The following is a 24,767-nucleotide window of genomic DNA, read 5'->3' as shown; positions in this document are numbered from 1 at the left end:
ACCTTTCATGGCTCCCCAGTTCCTCTGCAGCACGTGAGGCATGGGCATCTCTTTGTGAAGGATCTTCAGCACCCCATTGATTTTTTTTCTTATTTTATAGACTACTGTACATATTATCCCCCCTTGCATTTCAATGTAGTGAATTTTTCCTTTTCTATCTTATCTTGCCCATTCACTCTCTCCAAAAGGCTGGGCATTTTGGAGATCTTTTGTATAGCTTAGCCACTAAGTTCCAACTCTCTTAACTTTTCTAAAGGGATGCCTAAGAAGAAATGATTCAGGAAAGTTCATTCACATAACGTTTCTTTAATGTCACTGATTTTTATCTTATGACGAAATCCCAGAAAATTAACTGGATTTTCATGCATGGTTTTTTGACTCCAAGATGGTCAATGGTCTCTCTGCTAAGCCGTGACAGCTCCATTAGCTCCATGCCCAGGCTCTGAGTGAGAGTATGGTATACTTCAGCCGGAAGCCTATAGGGGAAAAGGTCAAAGGGTACAACAGGAGGTGGTGGTGAGGGGAATGTGTGGGAATGAGGAAGTTGCCTTGCAAGAGGCAAATCTAGAATAGATGGAGCTAGAAAGGAAGCATCAACCAAAAACTTCCCACTGAAATGATAATGAGATGGTTAAAGCTCTTCTGTTTGCTTTACAGTGGACCCAGTACTCTGAGGAGCTGGGGGACGCTCTGATCCAGCCCAGCTTGTGAAATGTCAGTACTAAAAAGATTGTCTGTCAGATTGGATCTCATTAGGTTAAATGAACACATTTTTGTCTTAATTATGAAAATCAGATAAACATTGCCTAGGAGCCTAGGGAAATTAGTGTTAGTTTAGGCATATTTTTCATGTCTGTTGATATTAATGATACCCGTCTTAAAGCCAACAATGTCAGAGACCCGGGACAAGTCTCTTTTGATTGTACCCTTAGTCCTGCGTTCTGTCACCAGTGAGTATTTGGTAAACACTTTGTGGGGGTGTGTTTCCTCATAAATCATTATTTCAAAAAGATATGTGATAAAAATGGTCATTGGTTTTCAAACAGAGAGCCGTTTTGCAGTAATTATATTTTCTTATTAAATATATGATAGGCATCGGAGACACATACTTCCTGTGCTTAATAACTACAGAGGCTCTTTGATAGTCAGCTTCAGCCTTCACTTGCAAAAGCCTGTTTTAGTGGAAAAAGAGAACACAGAAAAACCACCATCCTGAGAGACTTGAGAAATGACTGGCTGGACTCATTGTTTAAATGGACGGGCTCTTAGATCTCTTATCTTTTGATGGCAGACAGGGGATGAGGGATTGAAGAAAAGCATAGAAAAGGAGCACTGGATTTTCTTGACGCAGTTATACCAATAGGAGCAGTAGACTTTGTAATGGAAGCCATAGATGTTGACCTAAGTGGACACAGGAAAGGCCGATGCGTTTTTCATAAGTACCCTTGGGCTTCCTCGTGTTATTTCTTTCATACAGTTGTATATATTTTTTGTTCAGATAACTCCCTTTGGAGTTAATGAAACTTTTTTTTTTAACTGTACTGTAAGTCACACTTGTTTCACAGCAAGGAGAAGGCATGCCTGAACAGATACTTAGATGCCTAAGCAGAGAAAGAGGGTCCTTGGAATGGAATTGTAGTTGTAAATGCTGTTGGTATGATCAAAACTCTCATAGAACAGCAATTAATTTTAGATAATTACTAGTTGGAAACTACATAATTGGGTGTTTCCCTCTAGGGTCACCTGCCTTTGTGTGGAGTGTTTAATCGGCTCTGCAGTTAACCTGAAAGGGAAAGGTGCTCACAGCAGAATTAAGAATTGTAGCAGTGTGGCATTCCAAGTTGCAGTGCGTTAGGCCACAGAGATGTTTAATCAAGTTAGTTATTATAGTTTCAGAATTAAATTCAGCAGAGAGAAGGAAGTTTTACTTTTGGGGTTAGTGTTATGTAAGCCTCTCTTTAAAGAACACAAAGAGCTGTCTATGAACAAATCTGAGGCTTATTTTGGAGGTGAAATAGTTTTTTTTATCTATTTGGAAACTTGCAAAAAGTAAGCTAGGGGTTTACTTAGGAAGCTGGCCAGGCAGGAATTCCCTGCCATTAATAGTGGCTAATGCAGAGGTTTTAGAGTTGAACCCTTTGGCTTGGAAACAGTCACACTACTTTTTTGGCTTAATAAATGAATTTTTTATTTCATTATCCATGATATAGGAATAATAAAGTGCCTACTTGGAAGGGGTTTGTGACATTTATATGTTATATATGTAAGACGTTTAGCATTGTGTCTAACGTTTGGTGAACGTTTAATAAATGTTTATTTCAATTAAATTTACTTTGAGATGGCAATTTCCCTCTGACATATACTGTGAGACAAAAATAGACCTCTAAGTTATGTATCAGTTTTAGTTGCCTCATTCTCTATTTAGAGATCTAGCCAAAGAGGCATTACCATAATGTTAAGATGACCATATTTTATAGGCTGCTCTAGCTATCTGGTTGTATATAACTTTTCAGTGTCACCGTGCACTATCTATCTATCTATCTATCTATCTATCTATCTATCTATCTATCTATCTCTAGATCTAAAAGCTCTACATATAAAATTCCCAGTGACCATTGCTTTCAACAGAACTTTTCAATATCATAGCAAAGATGTCTTCTTTATCAAAATTTACATGTTAACATCCCATTTGTGTAGTTCAGATTTAGAGCTTGTATTGCTTTTTATTTTTTAGGGAAGTATTCCACATCTCTTGAACTGCATATTTTATTGGACAATCTATTTAAAACGTAATGACAGTTTCGGCTTTAAGTCATTCTTAGTTGTTGGGCGAACAGATTGTGTACTACCTCTTGACCAGCCACTGCCGCATTCTTTGCTACCTGCTGCACTAATTCCCAGCAATCACAGGACTTTGAACAAAGCTTTGAGTGTCTAGTCCAGCAAAGCCAAAAGCTCTGCGCTTGATAACAATCTGTAGTTACCAATGTCAACACAACCCTGTGTCTTAAAACCATACCAAGAATCTATAGTATACCTTAAATGGTACACAATTTGGTTCCCCCAATTTTATTTCAGGAAGTCTGAAGAAAGAATACTCTACAAAGATATTCTACTTATTAGAATACCAATCACAGGTGCAAACCAAGGATGTCTCCTGGCTTCACTATTTTAAAACAATTATTATGAATTATTAAAATTTTGGGTGATAGGGAGATATAGCCTTTAATCATAAATTTTCTACTGAGTTTCCCTCCTTGTCCTCCCTCCTTTCCTTCCATTCCCTTCTTTCCTCTCTCTCTCTTATCTCTGATGCTGTGGCTTAGTCTCCCGCACCAGGAGAGACTTTCAATGCTATGTAACTTATTCTATCAACTTTCTGTTTCTAAAGAAATGCATTCCCAGGAGTCTAAGACGGTATAAATTTCACCAATTGCTCCCTTCAAGTGCCAAAGACCACCTAACAAAAAAGCAAACACCATACCTGGGAAGTCCTTTTCTGAGTTGTTGACCAGGACTGCCAAGAGATTCCGCAAACATAAAGCCTAATTCTGTTGGCCTTGGTTGTTCCCTGGAGGTGGAAGGTAAGTTTCTATTGCTAAATATGACATATACCTCTGAAACAAAGGCCAGAGACTCCTGAGATGCAACTGACCTGACTGTCTCCTCCCTGAGGACTGGATTTCATGGTACCAGAAGGCCCGATGCAAGCTTCTAAAGGGGGAAAGGAAACCAACAATTCTACCCAGCTATGACTCCTATAAAGACACAATAACCTTACAGTTGCAGTAGCAACCCTAAAGTTACACACATGCCTTAATAGTAACCAAAACCTCTCCAATTGAACTTAAGACCTGCTTGACGAGAGAGACACCATACCTGGTACTAGAAACCTAGCTACTTCTCAGTGCTAGTTAATTCATGGTTATCGGAGGAGAATGTACAAATACCCATTTACTAAACCAGCGTAATCCCAAACAACAGTCTATAAACATTTGTCCTTATACTCACAGGTAAGTGTAGTCTTCACCCTTTTTTCAAAGCAACTTCTCTTTGCAACAGATAGAGACCACTTTAGAAAACCACAGCCAACCAATATGCAGAGTTGTGGAGTCCAGTCTAAGTGGATACATCTACAAAACATTCCTACATCTAAGTCTCAGGAAACACTGTGGAAGAGGGGTCAGATAGCTTGTAAGAGCCAGGGAGTTTGCTGTCTGTCTTGGTAAAATCAGAAGCTACACCAAAATGACTACCCTGTTGTGAGCTGAACAATGATGACACCCAATGGATCTACCAAATTGGATGGTGGAAAGTCCATGAAGCTTCAACCCCACATAAACAACTGTAGGCAACTGAGGAAAGCTGGGGGTAGGGAAGCTAACTTTCCCCGGGGAAGAGCATACCGATTGGTTGTCCAGTGCCAAATGGGCAGCACTGAAAACACACAAGAACAACTATATGAACTGATCAGGTTACATTTTAAGAATATGTATGTATATACAAATATGTATATACATGAAATAACAATTATTGAAGAAAGAGACTATGGATCTGAAGTTATATATATATCTTCTGGGAGTAGCCCCTGTATGAACAATACTTCAGCATGCAAGACACCTGTGTGGATGCTGATGCTGCTCTACTGAAACACTTGCCAAAGATGAAAGCTCTTGCATTTTCCAGACACAAGCGTTATACTATATTTAGTTTCTATACAGAGTTGGAGGAAATTTCATTTTACTCTTGGAACATAGGAGGTATAGCAATACTAAGCATGAATTAAATTACAAAATATCTTTTACTTAAATTTGGATAAAAATCAAATTTATTACAAAGAGTATACTAACTATAGTGGACTTGGAAAATATATTTGTTGTTTATGAGGCTCAACTGGAGAATATTAGTGGAGAAGAATGTAGTAGAAATATGTAAGTGGTTTTTATTTTGTAGAGCACTAAGATATTTGGAAAAACAATGCCAAATGTTGGAAAATAGTGGGTGATATTTGTAAGAAAGAAAGGATTGTACTGAAGGAAAGAAAAGATCAGGTTTAGTGTGTAAAATTAAACATATACAGTAAATGTAAATGTACTATATAAACATATACAGTAAATGTATGAACTATTCAACAAGACAAGATTCCCAACAGAGATGCTCATATTCTAGATTTCCAAGAATAAGACAAAGTTCAAGTTCACCAAATAAATACACTTCTACTTGAGACTGCTTTGTGTAGGTAGCTATAAAGACACCATGTCTATTGGTAAAATTGTAATGAGAAATAGCTTGGCAATTAAAAAAAATTAGTTCTCTGAGTATTTCACATAATTAGTTTTGATTAAAGTCAATGTCGGTCACCAGCTCCTCCCAGCTCTGTACCCTGATTCCAACTGTGTGTTCTCTTGTTTTAAAACCAGCAAGTCCAATTTGTGCTGTCTAAATACTTTGGGTATGTGGCCATCCACTGGAGCATGATCAATACTCTCGGCTATGTGGCCATCCACTGAGCACGGTCAACCTCTCAAGGGCTACACCTTTAAAAAGAACCAACTCTTCTTTTCTTGGTGGCTGTCTGTTGCATTACCTCCTAATCTAGTGGGGGACTTAGTGCTCACTTCCTCTTTGCATGTTGGGGTTTTGTCTGGCTTGAGCTTGCATTGGCGTAGATTATGCCTTTACAGTCTATGAGTGCATGAGTCTGTCCATGCTACTATGTCCAGGAAACACTGTTTTCTTGTAGTCATCTACCACCTCTAGTTCTTACCACCCTTGGTGTCTTCTCTTTCCCAGTGATTCCTGAGCCTTGAGAGGAGAGGGTGAGATAGACGCTGAGAACTCTGCAGTCTCTTATTCTCTGCATCTTGAAAAGTTGTGTGTTAATTGCCATCTGATATAAATAGAAGCTCCTCATTTGCAGGATGGGGGATGCTTCAGACATCTTTTAGAGTTGAGAAGTCATCTGACCAAGTTAGCTCCATCACTGGGGAGTCCTAGCCATTGTCCTGGGATAGAAGCTGGAATCTCTTGATCACCACATTTTGAAAACTATAGAGCTCACTATGCCAAAGGCTTCTGGGCATTTGTTTGTAAGAATTTGAATCAGATCCCTTCTTTGAAGGATTTTCATAAGGGGTGCAAGTCATGAAGACAGCCACAAGGTCAGCCAAGACACAGCTCCTTAGTTTGTTAGATGAATGGTGCTGGGTATCTAATGTACTGCCTGGGGTCTCTATTGACATACTTTATTATAGACTTGAATTTTGATCGGGGAATACAACCATAGTTCTTTATCTGCTGTTTATTCATCCACAGATTTGATCAACTAGATAAAAAAAATCTGAAGAAAAAAGCCCCGAATCTCATCAAAGGTTCACAAGCATTTCATCAATATTGAGCCAACACAGTAGGGCAACTTTTTAAATAGCACTGACAGTGCCTTAGGGGGAAGGAGAAACCTAGGGATGGCTTACAGCATGAGGGTGTGGTTGAGCCATCTGCAAACATCTGCCAGGGCATGTAAGGAACTTACGCATCCTCTTTAAGATGAGTCCTGGAACCATTCCCCTGAAGAAGCAGAGACACAGACATAGCTTGCAAGCATTCCTACCACAGTGCCTAAAATGGGGTAACTACGTCGGGTGAGAGGAATATGATTAACTTGACCATGGCCACCATTTTGTAATATATACACATGTTAACTCATTATTTTATAAATTTTAAATATATACAATTCTTGTTTGTCAATTATATCTCACTAACACTGGGGTTGGGGAAGTGTCTGCCTGTCTATGAAAGACTAGTAGTGTAGATGCAAGTTAGAGAGAACTGACAGGTCCACTTTGCTAGCAACCACTGCTGTCATCTCTGCATGACTCCCTCAAACGTATCTTCATTAGTTATGGTTGACGCTTTGGCATCAAGTTACATTTCTGGGAGTCTACAAAACTTGAAAAATACTTCCTATAAAAGGCCCAGTGTGTTTATAGTATGGAGGCTTCTAGAACTATTGTCTTCTAGATTCTGAGTTGTCCTGATTTAAGGTCTGTGAGAAACACTTTAAGAGCCTTTGAATTCTTCCATTTCTGTGACTCTAAAGGGTATCTATCTGCTCTTGTGGCAGATATATTATTACAAGATGTCCAGCTGCTTTGGAGATAAAGTTTTCCATCAATTTTAGTGACACATAAAACACAAATGAAACTTTAACTTTCCTTTTACTCTTAATATTCTTTCTTAATTTATATTTTCCCAGGCTTTGATTTTTCTTTTAGATTTGATTTTAAATGATCTTGAGAACTCGTCAAAGGCTTTCATAAAAGACATAAAAATATCCACATGAAGGCATTTTAAAGAAATTTAAAATGAATGCAAATCTGGATGAGGAAAAGCCCATGAGGCCTCAACCCTACAAAAGAACTGTAGGCAAGGAGGAGGGCTGGAGAAGAAGCGACATGTCACAGGGAAGAGCATGCCAATTGGTTGTCCAGTGTCCAATGGGCAGCCCTGAAAGGGTACATACAAAGAACATTATATGGACTGAGCAGGTATATCTGTATATACTAAATATGTACATGCATGCAATAGTAATTAATGAAAAAAAGAGCCATGAATTGGCAGGGGAGTAGCGAGGGGAACAGGACAAGGTTTGGAGGGGGAAAGGCAAGGGAGAAATGTTATAATTAAAATACAATCTTCTTCCTCTCCTTCTTTTCCTCCATCTCTGCCTTCCATTCTTCTTTTCTTTTTCCTTTTTCTTTTTTAATTCAGTGTGGATTTGGTGACAACGCCTTAAGTACTGAGCATTTTTAAAGCATTTTAAATGTTTATTTTTTTTAACCACACCCCGATAGAGCCTAACAGTTCTGTGGATGCATGCTGGGATTACAGGTGTGAGTCATGGCACCATGCTAGGATATTTTTTTTCTTAAATTATATTACCTAGTACCCAAGAATATATACTGACCTTCTCTTATATTTATGGTTGTGAGCTTACCCTTTTAACAGCTGAGCCATTTCTCCAGCCCTATTCTGACTTTCTCATCAGGTGACTTTTATAAATACCTTTCAAATTTCCAATGAATAACAACTAGGTACCTCAGCAAAGTAATTTCCTTTAGGATATTTCAAGAGCCTGTAATCCCAGCACTCAGGGATGCAGAGGCAGACAGATCTCTGTGAGTTTGAGGCCAGCCTGGTCTACAAAGTGAGTCCAGGACAGCCAAGGCCACACAGAGAAACTCTGTCTTGAAAAACCAAACCAAAACATACAAAAACAAAAACAAAAAAAGCGGGGTGGGGGCCTCTGTTTTCATAACCTCCCTGCTTTGCTGACTCACTCTACTCATCTTTTTGTCACTCTCAGTCTTCTTCTGCCAAAGGGTTTAAGAACACAGACTCAGAAGCAAGAGGACCAGAGTGTGTTTTCCATGTCACTACCATCAGCTGAGAAGCCCTGCTCATATCTAGGAGAAAGGCTTCGGAAGCCCCGCACCCATGGCCCCCTCACCCCACCCCGTTCACCCCAGCTAATCTGTTATCTTCCTGTAGGAGTATTTTATGACTGGAATGATTTTTTTCATTACAGTGGATTTCATAAATGACACATCATTAGTACGTTGCCTGGAGGGAGAAAAACCATATTATGATATACCTTTCTTTCCAAGTATTTAGCTCAAGTTGGATTTGCCAATGAGTAAAAACAAAATAAAATAATGTGTAGGAATTGATCTCAGGTTTTCACAGTCTTGCTGCTGGCTGTAGAAGAACAGCTAGGACACACATAAAACTCCAATGAGACTCTGGTTTTGTTGCCATGACATCAACTGACTGCTTCAGCATTCAGCTCAGTACGAAGCCTAAGTAAGTTATGTTGAAACCCAAGTCCTAAACATACTAACATGGGCGACAGAGGAGAAGTAAGTCTACAAATACAGATGTGTGCTCGCTTTGTGTTTTCTTAGCCATCATGGGGCTCAGTCTTTTCTGGATTGCATTAGATTGAAGGAGGCTGCTTTTCTTGAAGAATGCTTCTGCTAAAAACAAAACAAAGGGAAACAGAAAACGAAAACAAAGTAAAAACCAGGCCCTGCACACATGGGTGTGAGCTGACTCCACATCACTCACACTATCTGCTCCTTCCTTCTGACGCCCTGTGTTCTTGGTGATGCTCCAAGCAAGGCTGACCTCTGAGCTTAGCAGCCAGCATCAGCTGCTGTGGCGACAAGCCCTTGGATCCTGTGCTGGATTGCTATGCGCGGACGCACTACTTTCTAAAGGACTTTGTAGAGATGGGCAAAATCGTTAGCTGCTTTTCTGTCGCTTAGGAAAAGCATGCGTCTGTGTAAATACACAAGCATCTTCAGAGAGCTATTGTGATCACACCATTTTGCACTGAGTAGAACAAACTCTGTCTGGGCTGGTGAGGTCCGGTCTCTGCAGCCTGAGGCGCACAGGTGCAGGGAAGCTCACACCCGGAAGCCGGAAGCCGAGTGGGACGCGTGTGGGGTCGAAGGACCCAGGAAAGGGTCAGGGATTAGAGTTGCAGGCATCCTTGAGCTACTAGGTCAATTCAAAATGCACGAGTGATTCAATTTTTGAGAGCAATACAGATGAAAAAAAAAAACCAACAAAACCCTCCCTGCACATTTACACTTAAATATCCAACAAAGCGATTCACATTGCCAAGAACTGGAGCTGGCAGGGTCGGCGCCATTGCCAAAGCTGCCCCACTACTCATTCTTTAGTTGAGTTTATCGGAGTTTTCTGGGTGTTGAGATACAGCAAAAGTATTATATTCCTACTGTCTAAGCATACAGAATGAGAAAATCAAGTTCCTGGTTGAAAATGCCAAGGAAGTGAAGCATTTTGAAAATACGGGCAATACTAATAAATAATCGTCTAGGAACCAACACTTTACAACTTCTCCACAATCGGATAATGGGCTGGATGCCATAAACTAGAAAAGGGAGGGGAGACGATTCTTTCTTCTTCAAAGGAATATTACTTGGCATTTTCTGTTTTTATTAGAAAGAAAAGTCCTTAAGTTAAGCATTGTGACGGCCGTCTTTATCTTGCATTCCTGCGCCCCCGCCCCCGCCCCCCACACAACCGCCTGGTTCTCTTACAAGTCAGAATCATACTTACCTTCTCAGGCCTGAAGGCTATTCTCAACTTGCATACTTAGCATGAAGAGAGTGGGTGGCTGGTCAGTCTGAAGAAATAATTGTGGGATTAGGAAGAGTCCAGGATCTTGACCATCTCCACATAATTAAATTTCAAGCTGGAGGGATAGCTCTGTAGTTAAGAGCACTGACTGGTCTTCCATAGGACCGGGATTCAGTTCCCAGCACCCGCATGGCCACTCCCAACCATCTGTCACTACAGCCCCAGGGTATCGCGTTCTCGCATCTCAACCAGGCTTCCATCGAGCACAGACATAAATGCAGACGAAACACCAATACACACAAAATACAATCATTTTTACAAAGAGACGAGCTGCAACTCTGCTGTAGCCTACACTCTAGCGTTCCCAGGAGATGTCTGTGACTGCTGGATGCAGGTGAGTGCGGGGTTCAGTTAATGCATACCCCCATTCTTCAGAGATCACCCTGCAACCTGGTTGCAGATGTCAAATACCGATTCTTATAAATGGGGTGCCTGTCGGTGCCTTATCTTTGAGCAGTTCGGAGCATTGCTAAAGCTCGCACCCCCTTCCTTCATTACATAACAATGACAACAACTCAATTTAAGCGTCTAATGACCCAAGCCACTCATCCATAGCAGCGAAAATTTAATAGCAACCTTATCTGGAATGCTGTCAAGGAACACTTCCCAGGAAAGCATTACAGCCCTTCAGTTTACAAAACAATTGGCTTTAATCTTTAATACTGTTAAGCAGTAGGGGGCAGATATGCACATTAGTATAGCTTTGCTTTTTATAAATAGCATTTAATCTACCATATTCAGCCCCTGTTGGGCTGAGTATCTTTTGTCAGACAGAATACAAGAGTTCCTCTTTTCCTGAAAGGCAAGGCACAGTGCCTGCCTTCCTGAGATGTGTACTGCAAGAGTTCATACAACGTTTAAATTTGAAGGCAAAAGCTCCCATGTGCTTCCTTAGGGAAACATGAGACTTCTTGAAATAAATTTAAGTTACTATTAGAACAAACCATTATGAAGCAGTTTCCTGAGTTTAGCAGGCAAACATCAGCTCTACCTCGTTCATTCATGTATTCTGTGCTGAGCAGGAAGCCCTGGATGGTGTCACCTCCATAGCTCTTCCTCTGCTCTGTGCATTGCCACAATTGACTCCTTTCTTCCTCTCCCATTGCATGAAGAGAAATCAGATGCAAATTTCTCAAGGAAGCATATATATGTACACATATACATATACACTCATATACATATATATTAATTTTTGCAGTATGTTTCAGATGATACAGAAGAAAGGACTTAGGCTGGAGAGCTGGCTCAGAGGTTAAGAGCACTGTCTGTATTTCCAGAGGTCCCAAGTTCAATTCCCAGCAACCACATGGTGGCTCAGAACCATCTATAATGAGATCTGGTGTACAGGTGTCCATGCAGGCCGAACATTGTATACACAATAAATAAATCTTTAAAAAAAGAAAAAGAAAGAGAAAGGACTTAATAGGACTGCTAAAATTGAAGAGCTGAGCTTGTGTGCACTGAAAGTGACTTGTAGGGGACTTGTATTCAGCTAATGCCAGCTTATACTGCCAAGCACCATGTTTACATTCTGTGCACCTCCCTGGACTGCTATATTTCTTTGGTGGTAAGAGATATAATTACTATTTTTTTAAATGCTAGAATAGGCACAAGTGTGTCATTAACCATAGCTAACAATTTACCTATCATTTCAGGTGAGTGAAACCTAAGGGCTTCATGAAATTTAACTATGGTTCATTCATTTGGAGGTGGGTCCTTGGGCTTCCAGATAAGGACATTCGCCTTTTAGTTAAGGGTGTCTTTTAAGGGATGTTGAATGTTGAGGACTGACTTAGACAATGGATAGCAAGACCTCTTTGCGGGAAACATGTGGTCACATAATAGCTAAGGCCACAAAAACATTCAAAAATAATTAAATAGCGAGGTGCCCCCACTAAACTCTAATCCTTTAACTTATCATTCATTTAAATGAGAGTTAGGGAGTGTTGCCATAAAACACTAGGCCAGACAAAGGGACAGAGTGGCACCCCTAATCATCAGAGCATCTAAAATGACCAGCGTTTCAGATGGTTCAACCAATGACAAAAATGGGGTGGGGATCATGCTACTGAAGATGAACCTAAATAAGCCATTAACCTCCCCTTTGCTTTGAACTGACCCCAAGTTCCCCCATTCTGTAGATCATACAACTGGGCTGCCCTGATCAGCTGTCTACTGACTTTGTTATAGGATACCACTTGGGATGTGAGAATTAGGGTAACAATTTGCCAAAACACAAAAGGTCATTTTGTTAAAAACTCATTATTAGAGTTTCTAGACATCTGGTGAATGTCTAGAAGATAGGCTATCGGGATTGGCATTCTGGGTTTCATATCCTTCTGTCTCCTTGGCTGCCGCACCCTCGACTCTTACTCTAGTCAGCAATGCAGTAGGCGGATAGATCATCTGAGAAATGCTTGTCCAAGTCTATAACACAGGGTCACTTGACCCATTGGCTTCTGCAGTAGACAAAGGCTTCTACTCCCCCTTGGTGCTTTATCTTCATCTCAATCCCTTTTCAGAGAAAATCAAATGGCTCCAGCAAAACCACTAGACCAAGATTAGCTTGCGCAAGACACTGACTGACAGACACTAGCAACAGAAGGGGAACAATAAATCTAGAGCCAGACTGACTATTCCTCAGCTCATCAAGTGGGAGGCTGAGATGTTTGTGCGCAAACAGAATAAATGTTTTGAAATCTTTCTTTGGTGGTTTGAATAGGTATGACCCCTTTAGACTCATGTTTGGGCAGTAGGGAGTGGCGCTTTTAGGAGCTGTGGCCTTGCTGGAGGAAGTGTGACACCGGGATACTGAACCTAAGGCTAGTTTTCTCTTACTGCTGCCTGCAGATCAAGATATGGAACTCTCAGCTCCTTCTCAAGCATTATGTCTGACTGTATAGCACTATGTTTTCTGCCATAACAGTAATAGACTAAATTTCTGTAACTTTAAGCCATCCTCAATTAGTGTTTTTTTTTTTAAATAAGAGTTGCAGTGGTCATAGTGTCTCTTTATAGCAATAGAAACCCTAACTAAGATTCCCACCCATTCCTAATAGACAAGTTATCAATCTTTAGTCTTCTCCAATAAATCAATAAATGTTCCCTGCTCCCTTTAGTCAGTAAGCAACCTAGTCACCTTAAACTGAAGCTATCTCTCATCTACTTTACCAGCCTGAGGTCCCAAAAAAGGAATTTCCCATGGCATGTTACTCAGTCTTATTTCCATGTGCTAAGGGCTGGGCAGATCCAAGGTTTTCCCAAAGGCCCTAACATATGGAGAAAGAATATATTTCCTTCTTTAAACCCAGGAATATGCTTGGCAAAGCCAGTAATAATAGCCTGGGGTGAGGGTCTTGGGGTAGCTTTGGCTTTGCATCCTGAAAACCAATTCTTTCCACCCTAGAGAGGCTATGGTTACCAGTCTCAAGGTTGCTGTGAGCTCAGTCTGCAATGCTCTTCAGATACTCTGTGTTCCCTTGTGTGACATTGTTTGATTAGCTTGCAGCTGATGATTATATAATAGTTTTTGCTGACCTTGTCTCATTTCCCTTTTTAGGAAAAACAGTATATAAGATGCTGCACTTCTTAATGAGCTTGCTCTGTATAAGACATAGCTTGTGCAAAACCTCCTGACCCCAGCTTTTCTGTTTTCTTTGTTTTCTCATCTTCTATCCACCTCCCACTTAGGACCCTTTGGTCTTAGTCATCAGTGTTTCCATATCACCAGCTGGTCATTTGATGTCAAAAGTATACCCTTTGTTTTAAAAGATTATATTAATACTACTAGTGCTACTAAATATAGTAATACTTACTAAATAATACTAATACTAATAACAATATTATTGTTGTACATGGATGGCATATTTATGTAAATGCTTGCATGTGTGTACTAGACATGTATAGGACAACTTTGTGGAATACGTTCTCTTCTTCTACTTATATGTAGGCTCTGGAGACAGAACTTCAGTTATTAGGCGTTGCCTTTACCAGCTGAGCCATCTCATGGGCTCCTAACAGTACATTCTGGTGAAACCCATTTTTCTTTTTTAAATTGCCAACAGTACGGGAAGGACACAATTGTGGAAACCTAAGCCTTAGGTTTGAAATGTAAGAAATTTATTTAGGTCATTTTAGGTTTTACATATCTGGAGAAACGGCTTGTCTCTTGGGTTTTGGGGTAGTATTTCCTTTTGATAATTACCGCTGACCAACTGACAGTTAGAAAGACTCCCCCACTGTGGTCACAGGTGGCTCAACAACTTGAATGAACTGCTGCTGAACTACATGCACATTGAAATAGAAGCAGCATATAGACATGTCCTCTATCATCTGACTTCAAATACAGACCTCCGTATCAATGATTATGCGTTCCACGGGATGCCCTCAACTGTCCTGCTTCCATCAAACGCTGTCTTCGTTAAGAACAATATACTCAGCATGGTGACATTTGCTACGGCAGATGCAAGCCAGATACAGGACCCTGCGCTTGACTTCAAAAAGTTTCCAGTCTATTATGAAAGATGAAATTAAATTACAGAAAATTCTTAAAACTGCACAGCACCACGAAATGTTTGAACAGGCGTTCACAAAGGGTGTTGGTAAGACAAGGGGCTCCACTTTCACAGCACAGGTAGACAAGAGCATTTAGCAAAGAATGTGCTGTGGGTTGAGGCAGGCTGTGTTCAAAAGCACAGTGACTCACATGCTCTTCTCTACAGCCTGGTTTTTATTTATTGAGCTGAAAATAAATTGTCCTCACACAATATATTCTGATCATAGTTTCCCCTGCCTCATCTCCTCCAGATGGTTGTCAACTCTGTACCCTTCTAACTCCAAGCTTCTCTCTCTCTCAAAAGAGGCCCAAACCAAACTAAACTAAACCAAACCAAACCAAACCAAACCAAACCAAACCAAACCAAACCAAACCAAACCACAAACAATAATAAAACAAACAATAGTGATGAAAAGACAAAAAGAAAGAACACACAAAAGGCATGCATGCACACATGCATACACAAATGCACGCATGTGTGTGCACATGCATGTACACACACACACACACACACACACACACACACACACACACACACACACACACCATAAGAACTTAAAAGACCAGCAAGCCAAAACATGTCCAAAGAAAGCAATCTGAGACCACAGAATCTCCAAATAATCTCCAAATATCCCTTTGAGTTTGTTTTCTGTTGGCCAAATACTGCTGGGCATGGGGTCTGCCCTTAATGTGGTTTGTATCTCCAGTGAGACTCCCTTGGAGAAACATATTCTTCCTTTGTGCACCGCTGTCAAAAGGAGATAGCTTCCTGACAAGGAACGAGAGCTCATGTCTCCTTTCATCTCACTGCTCAGAACATGTCTGGTCTAGTCCTGTGCAGACCTTATGCATGTTGCCAACAGTATGGGAAGGACACAATTGTGGAAATCTAAGCCTTAGGTTTGAAATGTAAGAAATTTATTTAGGTCATTTTAGGTTTTACATATCTGGAGAAACGGCTTGTCTCTTGGGTTTTGGGGTAGTATTTCCTTTTGATAATTACCGCTGACCAACTGACAGAAAGACTCCCCTACTGTGGTCACAGGTGGCTCAACAACCTGTGTGTGCCAGTCCTGCTGTATCTGGAAAACTGTTTTCTTTGTATCACCCATCCTTTCTACCTGACACAATCTTTCCAGCTCTTCCTCCATTGTTCTCTGAATCCTGAGGGGGAAGGGTGTGATGAAGACAGCCTATCTAGTAACAAGTATTCCCAGGTCTCTTACTCTCTGCAGGTTGTCTGGTTGTGGGTCACTATATTTGTTTCCATCTACTGCAGGAGGAAGGTGTAAAAGGAACTTCATTGGCCTGTTTCAGTTTGTTGTCTCAGAGGATCACTGCCTACATCTGCTAACCTAGGCCTAGTCCTAGAAGCTTCTAGTGCCTGTACAACTAACCTAGGCCTAGATTGTTTTTAGCCTCTGAGAATCACTGCTTAATCGGCTCACCCTTCCTTGTTCTTTCTGAGCTCTGGGCTGGATGATTCAACTCAGCTATTCTGGCTCAAACTTCTCTCCCAGCTGACTGATTCAGTCTGGCTTCTCTCTTGGCCCTGGAATTACTCTGCTTGGCCTCAAACTAACTCCAGAAGTCTGCTCTAATCTTCTGGCTTCTTCTCATCTTCTGGCTTGATCTACATTCAACCTCTCTCTGTAAAACTCTTCTAGTAAAACTGCCTGCCCCTCTTGCCCCGCGAAGTTTTATTGGCCCTTTAAGTATCTTCTTCTTTTCTTTCTCTTCTCTTGAGAGATGGGTGTGTCCTAGTCTGTCAAATCTTTCCCTGATTTGTAACTTTTTCTGCCATTTAATTAGATATCACTTTCAATGGTGGGTGCTTCCTTCTACAAACTAACTTTTTCTTCATTGTTTGAGATTGAAGGCATGTACCACCATGCCTGGACTAAGCTTTTCTTTACCTGCTCTATACGAGACTGGGCTTGAACTCAGGTCTGCTTGCCTCTGTCTCCTGGATTAAAGGTGGGTTTGTTTTCCAGCTGAATAAAACAGACCTAGAAGGTCTTTGGATGTGATCTCTTGACACACTTGGCTTGTATTGTTGGTGTTGGGGCCCTGAGCCATTGGGCCCCTCCTGCCATTTCCCACTGGCAAGATATTACCTTGGCCATCTTTTTTAGATTGATAATCCCTAGACAAATGTTTTCCTTTCCCACATCAGCTACAGTATCCTGGAAGTCTTGGCACCACATGACCATCATGGCCAGATGTTCCTTGTTCTGCCCTATGAGTACCATTTACTCTAAATTGAGTGCATTTGTTACTTTGAGGCCTGAAACTTTTATCCTTACAGGTGCTTTGTACATGGCCAAGTCTGCCACAATTAAAGCACCGGGTGTTATGATATCTGGGACCTAAGGCTATAGCTTGTCCTACAATATTCTTTTAATGTTCTGGAAAGCTAATATTAACTGTTTCTCTTACCCATTCATCTAACGGAGCTCCTCTTTCCTTTAAGGGTCTAATTGCCCTCTTACATTCCCTGTTAGCATTCTCTTATGCCGTAATGAGTTTCAATGCCTGTTTGGTGTCAGAATCAACAGCTCTATCTAGCGCTGATCCCAATCTGCAAAAATTCTGCAAAGGCTTCCCCAGGCCCTTGAAACATCTTAGTAAATGGAACTGTTATCTTACCTGGTTCCTCCACCATGTCCCAAGCTCTTAAGTCTGCAATACGACATTGTTCAATCATTGTATCATCATATTGGATTTGTCTTAAGTCAGCATATCACCCTTCACCAAGCAGTTGCTCTTTGCCAACATTCATCTCCCTTCTCCTATTTTTTTTTTGTTCTATTTTCTCTGCCTCCCTTCACCACCATGATAACCATTTCAGTTGTTGCACTGTTTCTAATACCGCTGAAACCAAACTTTTCCAATCTTGAGGAACAAGTCTATGCTGCGTGGTCCAGTTATTCAGCATTTGTTTAACAAAAACGGAATGCATTTCATACCTGATGACGGATTCCTTAAAATGTTTTAAATCTAGCATATCTATTGGACTCCATGACATTTCATCATAACCCTCAGCACCATTCTGAGCAGGCACGTGTCTTACGGTAACTGGAAAAGCTGATGGTGACTGTGTGGCTCTGGAGGGTTTCTCTATGGGAACATTTTCCTCCAAAGACCCATTTTGTTTGTCTGATCTCCTGTTCCTCTAGTTTCTTTACAGCCTCTCCAGCTGTGATCTCTTGCCATATTCTAAATTAAAATTCCTCTACAGGAAGCATTTCTGGTGGTGGCTGAGTGAGACATTGATCTATGATTATAGCAGCATGACCTTCAGTGTCATTTTATTGCTGTGTTCCTTTAGCCAAGCAATAGTATATGGTTTTCCCCTGGATCTACATGCTATCTAGTCTCAAGTTCTTGGCCACCCTAAGAGTGCCAGGCATGGATTCCATCTTATGGAGTAGGACTTATGTCCAGTCAGATACTGGTTAGTTACTCCCACAAGCTTTGTGCCACCATTGCATGAGCACTGGCAGGTCACCATTGTTGATCAAAAGGTTTATAACTAGGTTGGTGTTTATCTTTTTCCTCCAGTAGAAGTCAGAATACCTTCTAGTACCATGAACACTAGCCTGTAAGGCAAAGGCTCTAGTTAGGTACTAGCTTGACTTTTCTAAGTTCAATGAGATATGTAGGTGTTGTCTTCAACAATAGGACATTACCATCATGTTATGGAGAATAATCAATGTTTCCTAAGAGCTCCAGTTGGCACAGTCCTGTGAGGGAGCCAAGATTTCTTTATAAAGTTGTCACAGTCATAAGACCAAAAGGAGGTGTTCTTACTGCATCTGATGCCACTTATTTCAAGATAAGAGAGACTTCTCCAAATGTTTGGTTATGAATTTCCATAGTAACCAGATTGTTTGTAAATATGGATTTGTGCTTCTAAATATGATTTTCAGCACATCCTACTGGTTGTGCAACCACAACTGGCTAGACATGATCTTTTTATACATTATGAAAAAGATAACCATGAAAATTAATACTATTCTTATCTGGAAGCTCGGAGACCTCAAAACAGCTATTTTCCAAGTAAGTTCTGTATAGTTCAAAGAGGAAAAAATGAAACATATACACAGTGATAAGAAGGAAAGGCTAATTTTTATTATGCCCATGTTTGGTCAGTGATTGTGAGAAATACACATCTAAGGGGTCCTAATTATGAAGCCCTCCCTGGGAAACTCACAAGGTGTACAGCCTAGCAATGGCTCTGGCAAGTACTGAACAGAATAGTTTGTTTATTGGTCTCCCCAAAACTTCTCTTTTACCACCCAGTGGTGAGCAGTTTCCTTTACTGTGTTAGGTTTCATTTTAGACCATTATTTTTTTTTTCAGTTTGGAATAGAATTTTTTAAAAAATCTACTTTGAAATTTCCAGTGCCAAATTGGATAGCAAATGTCTAGAAAATGAATCTCATTCCCCTTTCCCTGTGAAGGTTCCTGTGTGGAAAGAGGGTCTTGCTTGGTGTCTTTCTCCTTCTGTGTCTTCCTTTGGCTGTTCCAGGGCTGTTAACCATCATGCTGTGACAGTTAGAAACAAACCTGCCTTGCTATGAAGAACTTTTGATGGTTCAGTAGCTCTTTATTTTCCTCCCTGTCGTGATCATTGTGGCACAGAATGATTTTTGAGGTTATAGGATAAGAAAAATGTCCTAGGAAAGCAGGCCTATTGATCTAGCTGCCATATGTCTTATTATGGAGCCCGGAAGACACCGACCTGAGCCACTTTTACCAGCCCAGGAAAGATGCTGTGCATTAAGGCCAGAAGCAGTGGCTCACATCAGAAAACTATTCTTGGGGAGGATTACAGATTAATGTTCTTTGAAGATATTTATTTTTTCAAAGTTCTTCATTTGTGCTTATTCATTGATTTCAGACACAAATATAAGAAAAAATGCTTTTCTGTTATAATCACAGCTGGCCAGTGGTTAGTATAAAAACTATATTCTAAGTTTTCCAAATTGCTTTGTGAAACAATTGTATTTTGTTGCATTCATTAGAATGCCTCCATGTCTTATGCTTGTCTAAATTTTATTTCATGAGTACTATTTTAAAAATGAAATCTCAAAAAAAAAAAAAAAAGGCTTAATGGAAAGTCACCAAAATATTAACAATAGCAGTTTCCTTGGACAGTTGGATGGTGGGTGATTATATTTTATTAAGTTTTTCTTATTCTTCATGTATCTTTCACATCTTTCTACTGAGTCACCGTAATGATAGTATGACAACAAAACAAGAAAAATATATACAAATTATACGAAGTAAAGAGCAATGGCCTGTTTCTCACTACACATAACACAGACATGATATAAATGCTTTGGCTTTTTCCCTTCATTGCTACCTTTAAAACACAGAGATGGGGACAAAGTAAACATATGATATTGCCTACAGAAGTGCTTCGCTACAATTAAATGATCACATAATGATGATTAAATATCTGGGTCTGCCTCCAATAAAGAAATGAGGAATGGCCTAATTACTGTAGTTTGCAAGTGAAAATCTATTCATTTATCATTTCATCGAATATTATGACCAGATTTTTATTAAAAAAAAAAAGCTTCCCCTACCTCAATCTATAATTTTTCTCCTTTATAGACTGAGCCTCTGTTTAGGAGACATGAGGGACTCCATTATTGATGACAGCCTGCCAGTCTTCTCTGGGCATGTGGGAAGATCAGCATGGTTGGGTTTGCCTGCCTTGGGCCTCAGAAGCAGCATCCATGTTTCTTTCTTGATTTTATTTCTTACATGGACATGAGTCTGTTTTCCTGTTAGTTTGACAGAGCTAAGAATGGAAAGATGTGGCCAGTCAGCTGATCTAGCTTTCCACCCTTCTGTGAGAACCTGGAAATGAGTTTTTAGGAAGTAAGGCTTTTCTTAGAAAATCCGGGGGAAAAGATTGCATTAAATATATCTGTGGGCTGTTCTCTAAACTCCAAACGTAGCTATTATGTGTACCAAGTGTAGTTTGACATGATTGTGTGAAGTTTCCTTGTCTGTCTGACTAGTCATAAGGCTAATAAGTTGTGGTGACAAAAAAGTTTCTAATAGCACCAATATTGAATTATTCTGAATTCAATGATACTGTTTATGGACTTCATAGTGTTCTACTGTCTCTTCCATTGTGTTCAGCTCAGTCAAGGTTATTTCATGAATTGCAAGAAGAAACCATGACATGTGTAAGTCATCCTCACTTGCTTTGTTGACACAAGAGTAGGCTTTCTGCATGTGTTTTGGACAAAAGAGATGACAGAAAAAAGAAAAAAACCATATTAGTCATGACTTTGGAGTACATTTTTGAAGTATGCAGTTTTCATATTTCAATCTCTTCAGCATTTCTCTGCAACCTTTGCCGTGTTCCTTACATGCACCGTAGATGCCCACCACCTGTGTATTGTTCCCTAGAGATACAGAACCAATAGCATTTTCACAGAGATTTCATATAATGAATTACCTCATGAGAGCCCGAAAGCTGTCTTAGTCATTGTTCTGTTGCTGTGACAAAGACATCTTGACCAAGGCAACTCTGACAAAAGAAAGACTTTAACTGAGGGCTTGTTTATAGTTTCAAAGATTTATTCCATTATCATCATGACAAAGAACATGGTGGCACGTAGACAGACATGGTGCTGGAGAAGTAGAGAGGGGCTGGGCTTGCCTGGCATGGGCTTTTAAGATCTCAAAGCCCAATGCCACGGACACACTTCCTCCAACAAAGCCACCTCTCTTAATTCTTCTCAAACAGTGCCAGTCATGATAACTAAGGATTCAGACACATAAGCCTATGGGCATCGTTCCTATTCAAACCACCTCAGCTAACCAATTAAAGCAGGAAGAGTACAGTGTAAGGAATACTACTATGCCAGTTTGAAGGTTGCCTGCTACAGAACGGTCTCTTTCTTAAGGGAGGTCAGTCAAGTCAAGTCTTCTATGTGAGCCCTCATCTGATTGGATAATCCTACCTCTCTTGTGGGGGAGGGGGGGTCAGTTGGCTTTATTTAAAGTCTGTATTAGTCCACTCCCACCAACATTCCCTTTGGGGATCCACTGAGTTTATTTGGGTTATGGATGAGGGGTTACTAGCATATTAAGATCACCTAAAATCTCAGAAATCTCCAATATACTGCAGCCCTCTTATTGATGGCTTATGTTCTGTGCTTTCAGACACTCATTATTAACCGTGATGTCAGTGTATTGAGTGGCAAGTTCTTGAAACAAACATCTCATGAGTTCTAAATTGTCTAAATTGGTCCACATGTCACAAGTCTATGCATCCATCTGATCACACAGATGTTATGTCACAAGTGCAAGAATGGGAAGGCAGGGAGGGAGGGAGGGAAATGAGGGAGAGAGATTGTTATGTAACTTCTATTACAGACTATAATTTCACTTGTTCTATTTTATCATTAATGCTTATTGTTAATGTATTATGGTGCCTTCTTCATAAATTAACTTTATTATAGGTATGCATACTATAAATATGAATTTTTAAAAGTCTGTGTATGTAGAGTTCAGCACAGTGATTTTAAGCATTTATTGTTGGTGTTGTGATGTGTTGCTAAAATTCCTCTGTGGGGCAGATGCAAACATTTTCTCTGTACTCCTAAGATCCTCATGATAAACCGAAGTTCAAGTCCACCAAAGTTCACACTGGAGAACCACTGAGGTTATTGGGATTACTGGACACGGGTGAGATGTTAATAACAGTAGTGTGGGTCACCCCACAGCAGATGCACTGGATGGTCTACACTAAACATAGAGGGTGGTTTCTCCATAGCTACAGATGGAGTCCCCTCCCCTAAATCTCTCTCAGTCTATACAATCTAGACCCTCCCTGAGACCACGGGGCCACTGTCAGTCAAGACAGAAGTGCTTATGAATGGCTGGTGGGAGGGGCTAGATACTCTGGTGAGTATCTCCTGCTCATCAACTTCCACTAGGAAGAATTATCAATAGTCCACAGGCTAAACCACGATGGGTTCTTTTAAGTGAGCACAGCTGATCTCATAAAGATGGTGACAGTGTCAGTCAACGGATAGTACCTTACCACAGAAATATCTCTCAGCTAAGAGGAAACTGCTGTAAATAGTTGACCAATGTGTAGGCACCATGGCTCTCATGGTAAATAGGTAAAATTGATCCTCATGAGGCATGTGATTGGCTAAGTGTTCCCAAGCATTTTGACATCACCTCTTATGTGAAGAAAGTCATTGCCTTAGCTCCTTGCCTTCCTCACTGGAAACCATGTGCTTCTGTTGTGTTATTTGAATGCTCTGAACATTGGATTCATTTCCGATCTTTTTTTGGTCCTGCTGTTTTTCTCATTCCTTAATTTCCACTTCTCTGCTTGGTTTTCTAATACATCCCCTTTAACACAGAAAACCAGATTAAACATAGCCACCTTTTGAAGTTTTTATTCTGCTTTTGATCCCATAGTACCTGGGAAAGTCTTTATTTCAGCATATGGGATATGCTGTATGCGTGCATTTGCCCCTTCCATTAGGATGTGATGGCCTCTAGATTAACAGTGACTGCTAGCTGGATGGTTGTTTGGTGAATGAATTGTGAATCTGAAAGCTGTCGGTCCTTATCCTGGCATGTGTGGTTTGAGATAAAAGAGTTTTACAAAGATCATGAACATGCCTAGTGTGTGCCCATGACACAACTGGTCCACTCAGAACACTCTGGGAAGGTGGGGAAACTTACTAAAGGGAAGCAGAGAGAATAAGTAGGGTGTCTGTTAACCAATTCCACTTATCTTTATTGGGGGGACGGGGGGTGCTGATCTTGCCATGACCTGCATCCCTCTCTTATGTACTCATTGATAAATATGAAATTGGGTCATTGCTTATAATCATTACACTTCGTGTTTTCTTGCTGTCATTCAAGGAGCTCACAGTTTTCCTGACCCTTTCCCATCTGTACATAACACACACCAAGCTGTGAGCAGCCTGGATAAATGGAGGAAGCCCACCCCTGTGCAGGCCTCCGTTGACCTGTAGGCGATGGACTCCATGGTAAGAAAATGAACCGGAGGTTTTTGGGTTAGAGCCAGAGGTTGTTTGTTAAATGAGACAAAGCAATACTGACATCAGGGAAATAATATGCACTGTACTAGGACAGCAGGGAACGTATGCAGAGGGAAGGTGGGTTATCTACAGCCTTCTTGCTGCACTTCAGATATTTAAACTTTCCAAAGACCTGACTCACCGCACCAAGTTTCCTTAAACTTTTTTTTTCTTTGCATAATTGAGTGCTCAGCTGGATGCTTCACTCTACGATCCTGATTTCCTTCCTAATTGCACAAGTGGCTGGGCTCTTACAATGCCATATTTCTGTTCATTTGCATTTATACAATACACTTCGCCACGTGATTCAAATACGCCATTTGAATGCGGAGTTCTGTGTCTGTCTTTAGGATTCCTATAATGGCTGGGTCCACGAATAGAGCAAGTCTGGGGAGGGTTACTATAATCTCAATATGAGACTGTCTTCTTACAATTGGCCAATATTCAGCTGGCTTCTGAGGTGATGCTGAGCAGTAATTCAAATGGAAGAACACAGCAATAAGTGGAGGGCAGGAACACCCAAGGTGATCATTTAGAAGCTGTTTTCAGGTCAGAATAAAAGAGCATGGGATTTGTTTTATTTTATTCTAAACACCATATAATCAAAAGGGTCTCAGGCTCCCCAGGAGCTCCCTGTGTGGGGTTGCTTTATACATTGTTGAACAAAGCTGGGGGAAAAAAGTCTTGCCTTGCATTTCCTTTCTACTCCACATACTTATTTTCAATTCAGAGGAAGAGATCTCCGGTCAAATAATGTAATTTTAGAAAACTTCCACAGAAGCCCCGTTTATCAACTATCACACACACTTGAGGTAGCCATGGTGCATTCTGGATTTTTGACCACACTCTCCTTATAAAGCAGTTAAAAAAAAAAGCACGAGTTGCTG

Source organism: Acomys minous (genome assembly GCF_964271855.1).
Source record: "Acomys minous genome assembly, chromosome: 1".
In the NCBI taxonomy this organism is placed as follows: domain Eukaryota; kingdom Metazoa; phylum Chordata; class Mammalia; order Rodentia; family Muridae; genus Acomys; species Acomys minous.
This window is presented reverse-complemented; position numbering follows the sequence as displayed.